The 12,784-nt window shown below is 37.9% G+C and overlaps 1 protein-coding gene and 1 non-coding gene across 5 annotated transcripts in view; one reads left to right on the forward strand and one right to left on the reverse strand.

Annotated features, from left to right (window-relative positions):
* Nucleotides 1–12,784, forward strand: part of CSTPP1 (centriolar satellite-associated tubulin polyglutamylase complex regulator 1) — a 184,174-nt gene that overhangs the window by 115,980 nt on the left and 55,410 nt on the right. The gene's annotated exons all lie outside the window — the stretch shown is intronic.
* LOC139074667 (U6 spliceosomal RNA) lies at nucleotides 3,554–3,657 on the reverse strand. Its single transcript, XR_011524301.1, has one exon. It is a non-coding gene; the product is annotated as a U6 spliceosomal RNA (small nuclear RNA).

The following is a 12,784-nucleotide window of genomic DNA, read 5'->3' on the forward strand; positions in this document are numbered from 1 at the left end:
TTGTATGGATATACCACATTTTGTTTATCCATTCATAGACATTTGGCTTATTTCTACTTTTTTGCTATTGTGAATAATGCTGCTATGAAGATTTTCATTCACATTTTTGTGTGAACATGTGTTTTCATTTCTCTTGAGTATATACCTAGGAGTGGAGTGCTGGGTCATATGGTAATTCTATGTGTAACTTTTTGAGGAACAGCCTGGCTATTTTCCAAAGTGGCTGAGCTATTTTACATTCCCACCAGCAAGGAATGAGGGTTTCAGTTTATCCACATTCTTCCCAACGCTTGATATTATCTGCCTTTCTATTACAAGCATCCTAATGGGTGTGAAGTGGTGTCTCACTATGCTTTTGATTTATGTTTCCCTGATGACTGCTGATGTTGAGCATATTTTCATGTGTCCATGGGCCATTTGTATGTTTTCTCTGGAGAAATGTTCATCCACATTGTGGTGTGTATCAGCACTTTGTTCCTTTTTATTGCTGAGTAATTCCATTGTATGAATATAGCACAATTTGGGTTTTGTTCATCTGTTAATGGACATGTGGGTTGTGTACAGTTTTTGGCTACTATGAGTAAAACTTCTAAGAACATTTATCTATAAGTCTTGTTGTGTACATATTTTTTCCCAGCTTTACTGCGATATAATTGACGTGTTAACATTGTGTAAATTTAAGGTGTAGGACATGATAAGGTGTACAACGTGATGATTTGATACATGTATGTATTGCTAAATGATTACCACAATCAGGTTAGTTAACACTTCCATCACCTCACATAATTGCCTTTTTTTATTTTTGATGGTGGTGAGAACATATAAGATTTACTCTCTTAGCAACTTTCAAGTATATAATACAGTATTGTTAACTATAGTCAACATGCTGTACATTCCATCCTCAGAATTTACTCATCTTCTAACTAGAAGTTTGTGCCCTCTGACCAACATCTCCATATTCCAACCCCCTAATCTACTCTCTGTCTGTGAATTTGGCTTTTTTAGATTTCACATATAATTGAGATCATATAGTATTTGTCTTTCTCTGAGTTATTTCACTTAGTGTAATGCTATCAAGGTCCATCCATGTTCTTGCAAAAAGTAGGATTTCCTTCTATTTACAGCTACATGATATCCCATTAGACACATATACCACATTTTCTTTATCCATTCATCTGTCAACAGACACCTAGGTTGTTTTCATGTCCTTTTTTTTTATGTTTTTTGGTGAGGAAGATTGGCCCTGAGCTAACATCTGTTGCCAATCTTCCTCTTTTTTTTTTTTTTTCCTCTCCCCAAAGCCCCAGTACATAGTTGTATATCCTAGTTGCAGGTCATTCTATTTTTTCTATGTGGGATGACGCCACATCATGGCTTGATGAGCAGTGCATAGGTCCATGTCCAGGATCCAAACCTGCAAACCCTGGGCTGCTGAAGCAGAGCCTGTGAACCTAACCACTCGGCTACGGGGCTGGCCCCCTGTTTTCATGTCTTGACTATTGTGAGTAATGCTGTAATGAACATGGGAGTACAGATATCTCTTAGAGGTAGTGATTTCATTTTCTACAGATATGTACTTAGAGGTGGGATTGCTGGATCATATAGTAATTCTATTTTTAATTTTGTAAGGAACTCAATACTGTTATAAATAATAGCTATACCAATTTACATTCCCACCAACACAAGGGTTCCCTTTTCCCCACATCCTTGCCAACACTTACCTCTTGTCTTTTCTATGATACCCATTTTTTACAGGTGTGAGGTGATAACTCATTGTGGTTTTGATTTGTATTTCCCTGATAATTAGTGATGTTGACCATCTTTTCCTGTGTCCCTGTTAGCCATTAATATGTCTTCTTTGGAAAAATATCTATTTAGATCCTCTGCCCATTTTCTAATTGGAGTATTTGTTTCGTTGCTATTGAGTTCTATGAGTTCCTTATGTATTTTGGCTATTAACCCCTTCTCAGATATATGGTTTGCAAATATTTTCTACCAGTGTGTAGGTTGCCTTTTCATTTTATTGATTGTTTCTCTTGCTCTGTAGAAGCTTTCTAGTTTGATGTAGTCCTGCTTATTTATCTTTGCTTTTGTTGCTTGAGCTTTTGTTGTTATATCCAAAGATTTGTTGCCAAGACCAATGCCAAGGAGCTTTTTTCCCTGTGTTTTCTTCTACGAGTTTTGTGGTTTCAGGTCTTACATTTAAGTCTTTAATCCATTTCAAATTAATTTTTGTGAGTGATATAAGGCAGAGGTCCAATTTCTTTCTTTTGCTTGTGAATATCCAGTTTTCCCAGCGCTATTTATTGAAGAGACTATCCTTTCTCCATTGCGTATTCTTGGCTCCTTTGTCAAATATTCGTTGACTGTGTATGCGTGTGTTTATTTCTGGGCTCTCTATTCTGTTCCATTGGTCTGTGTGTCTGTTTTTATGGCGGTACCACATTGTTTTGATTACTATGGCTTTGTAATATGGTTTGAAATTAGGAAATGTGATGCCTCCTGCTTTGTTCTTCTTTCTCAGAATTGCTTTGGCTATTCAGGGTCTTTTGTGGTTTCATATGGATTTTAGGATTGGTTTTTCTATTTCTGTGAAAAATGCCGTTGTAATTTTAATAGGGATTTCATTGAATCTATAGATGGCGTTGGGTAGTATGAACATTTTAACAATATTAATTCTTCCAATCTGTGAACATAGATATCTTTCCATTTGTTTGTGTCTTCTTCCGTTTCTTTCATCAAAGTCTTGTAGTTTTCAATGTATAGCTCTTTCACCTGCTTGGTTAAGTTTATTCCTAAATATTTTATTGCTTTCAATGCTATTGTAAGTGGAATTTTTTTAAATTTCTTTTTCAGATAGTTTGTTATTAGTGTATAAAAATTCAACTGATTTTTTTATGTTGATTTCACTCTAGTGAATTCATTTGTTAGTTCTAACAGTTTTTTGGTAGAGTTTTTAGGATTTTCTGTATATAAGATCATATCATCTGCAAACAGAGACAATTTTACTTCTTCCTTTCTGATTCAGGTGCCGCCTATTTCTTTTTCTTGCCTAATTGCTCTGGCTGGGGCTTCCAGTACTGTGTTGAATACAAGTGGTGAGAGTGGGCACCCTGTCTTGTTTCTGATCTTAGGGGGAAAACTTTCAACCTTTGACTATTGAGTATGATGTTAGCTGTGGGCTTCTCATGTATGGCCTTTATTTTGTTGAGGTATGTTCCTTATATACCCATTTTCTCAGAGTTTTTATCATGAAAGAATGCTGAATTTTGTGGATATGTGTTTTTATTTCTCTTGGGTAAATATCTAATGGTGGAGTTGCTGACAAACTGTTTTTCAAAGTGGTTGTGCTGTTTTACATTCCTACCAGCAATGTCTGGAAATTCCAGTTGTTATACATCCTTGTTAACGTTTGGTGTTGCCAGTCTTCTTTTCTCCCCCAGTTTTATTGAGATATAATAAGCATATAACATTGTGTAAGTTTAAGGTGTACCATGTGATGATTTGATATATGTATATATTGTGAAATGATTACAACAATAAGGTTATTTTTAAAAATATGGCACACTTCACAAGTTTGCATGTCATCCTTGTGCAGGGGCCATGCTAACCTCTGTATTGTACTAATTTTAATATATGTGCTGCCAAAGCGAGCACTGTCTTTTTAATTTTAGCTTTTCTAGTGGCTGTGAAGTGGTATCTCATTGTGGTTTTAATTTACATTTCCCTGATGATTAATGATCTTGAATACTTTTTTATTGCTGATTGGACAATTTCCTTTGTGATGCCATTTTTTTAGTGGGTTATTTGCCCATTTTTTAGTGGGTTCTTTGTTCTAATTATTGAGCAGTAGGAGTTCTTTATACTGGTTGCAAGTCAGATGCGTGTATTGCAAATATTTCTCCCATTCTTTGGCTTATTTCTTTCTTTAATGGTGTCTTTTATTGAGCAGAAGTTTTTAAAGTTCACTTTTTCAATTTCTTCTTTTAGTTAGTGCCTTCTGGGTCTAGTCTAAAAAAATCTTTGCATACCCTAAGTTTATGATACTATTACCCTGGATTTTCTTCTAAAAGCATTAGAAATTTAGCTTTTATGTCTAGGTCTATAACCCATCTTGAATTAGTTTTTATGGGTTGTTTGAGATTAGGTCAAGGCTCTTTTTTTTCTTCCATATGGATAGCTAGTTGTTTGGTCCAGCACCATTTGTTGAAAAGATTTTACTTTTCCCACTTAATTGTTTTGGTTCCTTTGTGGAAAAAAAAATCAATTGACTATATATGTGTGGGTGAATTTCTGGATTCTCTACTCTGTTCCATTGATCTATTTGTCAAAGTCTAATCTTGATCAGTTTAGCTTTAGAGTAAGGTAGAGTATGCCTGAAGCTTTTGCTTTTTCAAGATTGTTTTGGTCATTAGAGCTCCTTTGCATTTCCATTTCACTTTTAGAATAAACTTGTCAGTTTCTACAAAAAAGCCTAACAAGAATTTGAGATTGAAGAATCTGTAGATCAATGTAGGGAGAATTGTCATCTTTACAATATTGAATCTTCTAATCCATGAACATAGTACATTTTTCCTTAGGTCTTCTTTAATTTTTCTCAGCAATGCTTTATAGTGTTTAATATATAGATCTTATACAATTTATCAAATTTATCCCTAAATATATTATATTTTGTGCTACTGTTGCAAATAGTATTATTTAAAAAAATTTTTTACCAACTTTTTATTGCAAAAATATAGAAATATAATTGCTTTTCATATATTCCTCTCGTACCCTGTGACTTTGCTTAATTCATTTATTACTTCTCTTAGTTTCTTTGTAGATTCCTTGGAATTTTCCACATACAAAATGATGGCATATGCAAATAGAGACAGTTTTACTTCTTCCTTTCTAATCTCTGTGGGGTTTCTTTTTCTTTCTTTATTGCACAGAGTAGGACCTCATCACAATGTTAAATGGAAGTGATGAGAGCTGATATCCTTGCCTTGTTCCCAGTCATGGCAGGAAAGTTTTCAGTCTTTCTCATGGATGCCCTTTATTAAGTTGAGGAATTTACGTTTATTCTTAGTTTGCTGAGAATTTTTGTCATGAGGTGGTATTCAATTTTTAACATTGTTTTTCTGCATCTATCGAGATGACATAATTTTCCCCTTTATGCTGTTAATATGGATAAATCCATCTTAGTCATGATTTATTATCATTTTTACATATCGTTGGAGTCTTTTTACTAATATTTTGTTAATGATTTTTGCATCTATCTGCATGAGGTGTTTTAGGCTGCAGTTTCTTTTCTTTTAATATCTTTGTCTGGTTTGAGTGTCAGGATTATGCTGGCCTCACAAAATGAGTTGGGAAGTATTTCCCTGTGTTTTCTGAAAGAGTTTATATAAGGCTGGTAGTATTTCTCTTTTAAATGTCTCTTTTTCTAGGAAGACTTTTCTGAACTTTTAAATTAGATTTAATATGCTTCTTATAAGCTCTTTCCCTAACATTTGTCCTACATATAATTATTTTCTTGAATTCTGTCTTCTTCATTAGACTGTAAGCTCTATGAGAACATGATCCCTCTTGCTCACTGCTGTATTCCTAGCATCTAGCCAAGTGCCGGGTTCACAGTGTATATAAATGAGTATTTTCTGAATTGTATTAAATTAAAGGGGAAATAAGAGACTAAGAAAACTGAGAGTTGTGGCAAAATACTGAAGGAAGACAATATAAAAAGTCTTCCTTTAAAAATAATTCTATCAGAGCAAAGAGGACAATGAGGCCTAGGTGGACAGTGTAACATTAGTGAATGAAAGAAAGGAGCAGAGCCTTCTCCTCCTTTTGGATTGAGTCTTCTGAGGCAAAAGGCTGCTCTTTGGACGGGAAAGGAGAAAATAAACACTGGTTCCAGGGAATGAAATCAAACATAGCTGAGATCTTGTGAGAGATCACGTAACTGCTGTAAGTGAGCTCAAGTTTCTAGGCCTAATTTACATTCCAGGGTACTGAAGCCTAGTAGATAAGCTGGCTGAACCACTGCCCGCAGTTTTGGAGAAACTGGAAAGTGTGCATGTTGGAGGCAGGGCGTAGGAGAGTGGAGAGCAGGAGTTCCCAAAGAATGGAGTCAGAAGGTCATTTCAGCATACTGAAAGCTGGTGACCTTGATATCCATCGTGGGTGATATTCTTCAACTATTTATTAAAAAGGATAAATTGTAGATGTTCAGAAAAGGAAGTTGTGATCACTGTAAGCCTACTGGAATTTATTGAAGAAGAAGGGGCGGGTGGTGACGAGGGAAGAGGAGAGGATGGAAGGGGTGAGGAGAGGAAAAAGGAAAAGGGCAAGGGCCCAGGTTTGATGGGTAAATAGGCCTAATTTCAACCCCAGCTCTTTCACTCCTTAGTAAAATGACATTGGGCAAGTTATTTAATTTCTAGAAGCCAAATTTCCTTAGTGGTAAAATAGAAATAATAAGAGCACCTACTTCAGAGAGTAGTCCTGAGGTTTAAATCAAATAATGTGTGTAAAGTGCTCCTTTATTGAAATCAGGGAAAATTGTGAAGGGAGTGACAATGATGAATGATGGTGATGGCAATAATGCTGAAGGGGGAGGAAGTGAAATAGTCAATGCAAACTTAGTCCCTTATTTTCCTTTTGAAGGGATTGCTAAACTGGTAAATTGGGAGAATGCTGTATCTAATCTAGCTATATTTATTATATTTGTTTACTTTAATTGGACTTCAACAAGACCTTGACAGCATCTCCGTGATATCCTTGTGAACAAGCAGAAAGAATATAGGCTGGGTGATATATAACTGATTGAACAATCATACCAAAATTGTGCTAATTAATGGGTTCATGTCATGCTGAAGGGAAGCCTCTAGAAGTATAATTCTGTATTATGTCCTTAGATGATCTTTTTTTTCCTAATCCATTATTTGCAAAAGAGCCTTGATAGCAAGCTACTCAAAGTTGGGAGAGAGAGCTAATAAGCTGGCTAAAAGAAATAAGACCTGAAAAGAGATAGTATAATATAGTGCAAAGAATATGGGCTGGGTGTCATGGGTCTACCACTAGCTGTGTGGCCTTTTCTTAACTACTGGAGCCTTTGTTTCCTAATTCATGTGGAGATAATACCACTTATTGCATGGTGGTTATGAGAAAAAAAAAATTAATATATGTGTATTCATTATCTATTGCCATGTAATAAATTACTACAAAACTTGGGGGCTTAAAACAATAAACATTTATTATTGCACAGTTTCTGAGAGTCAGGAGTCCAGAGCAGCTTACTTGGGTAGTCGGGCTCTTGGTCCGTCCCAAGGTGGAGATCAGGGTTTGGGTTGGGGCTGCAGTCATCCGAAGGCTTGAGTGGGACTGGAAGATCTGTGTCTAAGCTCACTCACATCGCTGTTGGCAGGAGGCCTCAGTTCTTCACCACACGTTCCTCGTGATAAAGTAGTAATAGCCTCTGCAGAACAAGTGATCTCAGAGAGAAAGCCAGCAAGCAGGAAGCCACAGTGCCTTTTGTGACCTAGTCTCTGAAGTCACGTACTGTCACTTTCTTTTTATTCTGTTCATTAGAAGCAAATCACTAAGTTTAGCCCATACTAAAGGGGAAGGGAATTAGGATCCACATATTGAAGGGAGGGGGGTATCATAGAATTTTGTGAACATTTCTTAAAACCATTACAATATAAAAAGTACTCTCTACAGTGCTTGGCACACGGTAGGCGCTCCATAAATGGCAGTTGTTAATTTACACCTAACACATCTGTCCTTGCTATAAAGCCATAGTGGGTAGGATGAGAAAAACTCATGGTTTTTTCAGATTCTTGGAAAATACAAAGAAAGAAGCACCTTATATCACTATATTCATTACATCTATTTTGTAAACTAAAATTATGGACTATTTTTGTACTGCAGATATTGTATTGAGAACAGTACTAATCAAAATAAAGTTTGCATGTTCTGCATCGGCGGCCTGGGGTTCACTGGTTCGAACCCTGGGTGTGGACGTGGCACTGCTTGGCAAGCCATGCTGTGACAGGCGTCCCACATAGAAAGTAGAGGAAGATGGGCACGGACGTTAGCTCAGGGCCAGTCTTCCTCAGCTAAAAGAGGAGGATTGGCAGCAGATGTTAGCTCAGGGCTAATCTTCCTCAAAATAAATAAATAAATTTCAGTAACACTTAGTAGGTATATCTAAAATATATAGTCAGCCTGCAAATACCAGTGACATGGATAATTTGAATGCCAATTAATCCAAACATTGATTTTGTTAAGAGTTTTATGCCTATACTTAAATGTGTGTATTGCTCATCTGAGAATTCATCGAATTTTAACTGTGTAATATACCAGCTCGTCTGAGTGTCCTGCTCTCCTTTCCATTTAAAAATGGGCCACAGCTAAGACTGACAGAGAGGCCCCAGTCTACAGCAAAGATAAGACTTGCTAGTTCACACACCTTCCCTGAGGGCAAGGAGTAATTTTGGGAGAGAAGTAAACCAACAAACAAAAAATGTTCTATCAACAAAGGGCTCAGTTAAGCAGGAGAGTTAATGTTGACAGTAAAAATTGAGAAGCAAGAATAAATACGGCCAAATCTCTGGGTGATCTAGATTTCCTCTGTTTGTGTATACATTTGCATACATATGGTTACATAATGTCCATCATTAGCCTCAAGGATGTTCATTGTAAACAAAAACATGAGAACTCTCAAATCCCAGGTGGACAGAGTAATTTACTAGGCAATTTTGGTAAGATAAAATCATTAAATTGAAGATATTGTCACACCTTAAACTGGTTAATTTACTGGTGTTTTGATTTGCATTAAACATTAGCCAGATCCTCAGGCTAGTGTCTGACATGGTTGAACTCTCCCTAGTGTCTCACGAACAGAGCAATCACACTTCTAAGATGTTCAGAACATAGTCACCGATTTGAAAGTAAATAAAATGGTCCCTGAGGAGCCAGTGTTTGCAGAGTTCACATGTATCTTTGTAGGCGTGGCAGGAAGTCTCCCGAGAGTTTGACAGGGGCCTCTTCACTTATAAGTGCATAACCCTCAAATACCGATCAGGTCAGCAGCGGCAGACAGAAAGTGGTGAGGACATGTCTAAAGTGTTGCTAGCCTTAGCCACACACTGACAGTCGTGATACATGTTGTCAGAAAAGTGAGCCACTAGAGAACCAAACAGTGAAGAGAAAATCTGTATTAAAAACAAACAGTATTTTATAACTGGAAAAAATATTTGCAAGTCATATATCTGACGAAGGCTTAATATCCATAATACATAAAGAACTCTCACAACTCAACAACAAAAAATCAAACAATCTGATCAAAAAATGGGCTGGAGACATGAACAGACATTTCTCCAAAGAAGATATACTGATGGCCAATAGGCACATGAAAAGATGCTCATCATCGCTGATCATCAGGGAAATGCAAATCAAAACTACACTAAGATATCACCTTACACCCGTTAGAATGACAAAAATATCTAAATCTAATAGTAACAAATGTTGGAGAGGTTGTGGAGAGAATGGAACCCTCATACACTGCTGGTGGGAATGCACACTAGTGCAGCCACTATGGAAAACAGTATGGAGAGTCTTCAAAAAATTAAAAATAGAACTACCATACGATCCAGCCATTCCACTACTGGGTATCTATCCAAAGAGCTTGAAGTCAGCAATTCCAAAAGTCCTATGCACCCCAATGTTCATTGCAGCATTATTTACAATAGCCAAGACATGGAAGCAACCTAAGTGCCCATCAACAGACGAATGGATAAGGAAGATGTGGTACATATATACAATGGAATACTACTCAGCTGCAAAACAGAACAAAATCGTCCCATTTGCAACAACATGGATGGACCTTGAGGGAATTATGTTAAGTGAAATAAGCCAGTTAGAGAAGGATAATCTCTGTATGACTCCACTCATATGAGGAATTTAAAAATGTGGGCAAAGAGAACAGATTAGTGGCTACCAGGGGAAAGGTGGGGTGGGGGGTGGGCACAAAGGGTGAAATGGTGCACCTACAACACGAATGACAAACGTTAGCGTACAACTGAAATCACACAAGATTGTAACCTATCATTAACTCAATAAAAAAAAAACCAGTATTTTAAAGTCATTTATTGTGTAGGGGACAAATAAATGGCTTTTTTAATCTTTTTGTTCTTTGAGAGTATCTCTCTATTATGGTCCAGGGCAATAAGCAAGCAATATGCATAATGTTGAACCAGAGTTAACAGGCAAAAAGGAACTCATGTTCACTATCGTCTTTTTAGTATGCCAAGGAAGTTTGTGATACAGTTTAGGGATAGTTCTCTCAAATATGTTTAAAACAAAACGTTTTGACCCTCAAGTGAGCTTTACTTATTGTCTTATATAGAATGCACGGTGACAAAGGGGTCACTAGAGGCCTCAGGGAATACCACCTACTGACTCATCCTCATGCAGGTTGCACAGCCTGTTCTGTGAATAATAAAGTAATTATTATAATAGTTGTCATTTAATGAGTACTGACCAGGTGTCAGGAACTGTGTTTCATCTTTACATGTGTCATAGTATTGAATCTTCTTAACCACAATTTGACTATTATTATTAACTCCATTTTAAAGATGAGGAAACGGAGGCAGAGAAGTTAAATAATTTGCCCGACATTGTTCCTGTAGTAAGTGGCAGAGCCCAGAATCAAACTGAGGTCTAAGTACCTCCATCCAGGTTGACTGTCTCAGTCCAAGTGTTTTATGGTGATGCGGAATATTCTCTCTGAGGAGGAACGATATCGTACCTTCTAACTTATTTTCAAAGAATGGCTGAGGATCCCCTCCTTTATTTCTTACTTATTCATGTGACCCTTTGTTTCCTCTCACCCTGGGGTAGGCTCCCCAAAGATATCCAGGTCCTAATCCCCTGTGAATGTTATCTTCTATGGCAGCAAGAACTTTGCAAATGTGATTAAATTATCAGGGGAGGTTATCCTGGATTCTCCAGGTGGAGCGTAAATGTGATCACAAGTGTCCTTATAAGGAGCAGACTGACAGAAGAGGAAAAGGCAATGTAAAAACCGGAAACAGGTGGGTTGGGGGGCCGTGATGTGATGCAGGGCCACAAGCCAAGGAGTGAGGACAGCCTGTAGAAGACGGAAACGGCAAGGAAACAGATTCTCCCTTAGAAACTCCGGAAGGAGCCAGCCCTGCTGACACCCTGATGTTAGCCCTGTAGGACTCACCTTGGACTTACTGCCTCCAAACGGAAAGAGAGTGAATTTCAGTTGTTTCAAGCCGCCTGGTGTGTGGTAATTTGTTACAGCAGCCATCGGAATCTAAGACATACCCTGGATTACTGGCTTCATGGCTTATTTGCTTCATACTTTGTCCTTGTATTTTTCCTGCACTTTGTAATTATTTTGTTACTTTCCCGAGTTCAACTGTAAAGTGTGTAAATAACATGTATGTGAAAGCATTGTTTCAGATCAAATCTAAGGAAGAGCGTCAAGAGTTTAGCTAAGCTACTCCAGAGTATTGCTACCTTGTCATCCATCCATTTCGTTTGGCCAAACTGCCTGCAGTGACCTTAAACTGACCCTAGCCCCCACCTGCAGCACATGCCCTGTGTAACAGCCCACAGGGTCACAAGCAAATATGAGCTCCTGATATGACTTTCCCAAGAGCCCTGTGATCGACAGTCTCCCCTACCTCCCAGGCTCTTCCCCTTGGGCACCCCGTAGATAAACCCCCACGGAGCTCACCAAAGCCCCACGCTTTTTGTTTGAATTGAGTTCACTTCTGCTCTCAGCCTGGAAACCCCAAAGCACTCCACCCATGGACCCTAATAAAGGCATGTTACCCCAAGTCCTATCACTCTCTTTGTCTACACTGTGCCTTGATCTCCCCAGGTAGCCTCTCCTGGTGTGGTTTGTGCCTCCTCCGGGAACTATCAGTAATAAATGTCTCTATTTCAATTTCTCTTACGGTCTGTCGTTGAACTGAGACTCAGCATCTGGCACCCCATGCTCCACTTAACCAATGTTAGTTTCACAAAGTCTTAACAAAGGTGTTTTATTTTCAGAGAATCTCCTATCCTGTGGCTATCCCATATCCCAGCCTTTCCTACAGCCGCCGTGGAAAAGGGAAAGTGATGGGGCCGGTGTTGCTAAGCGTTTAACTTTCGAGATGAGGGAGCAACACATTTATAGGAAAATGTCAAATAATAGGAGTCAGATCGATTAATCATGACCCACATCTCTGACTAGAAATGCAGTAGATTTCCTCCATTCTCCTCACTCTTTATTTTAAAAACATTTCAAACCTACAAGAACGTTATGAGAGTCATGTAAAGGCGCCTGTATGCCCTTCCCCTGGATTCATCAAATGCCACCAGTTTGTTACATTTGTGCATAACAGGTAGGTAGGTAGATGGATCGTTTGAAACTAAGTTACAGGACTCGTGACACCTTACCCCTACAAACTTCATCTCCTAGGAGTAAGAACATTCTCCTATTCAGCAAAACCCCAATGTCATTATCACATTTAAGAAAATGAACAATAATTCCATAACGTCACCTAACATCCAGTGCAAATTGCAATTTCCCCAGTTGTTCTCAAATATATTTAACAGCTATTTGCTTTTTTGACCCAGGATCAAATCAAAGTTTACCCATTGTGCTTGATAATGTCTCTTTAGCTTCTTTTAACCTGGTACAGACCCTCTGCTGGGTTGTTTTTCATGGCATGTTTTTCTTGTGTTTTGCCTGACCCTCTCCGCACTCGAATATAACCTC

This window comes from Equus przewalskii, chromosome 11 (assembly GCF_037783145.1).
Source record: "Equus przewalskii isolate Varuska chromosome 11, EquPr2, whole genome shotgun sequence".
In the NCBI taxonomy this organism is placed as follows: domain Eukaryota; kingdom Metazoa; phylum Chordata; class Mammalia; order Perissodactyla; family Equidae; genus Equus; species Equus przewalskii.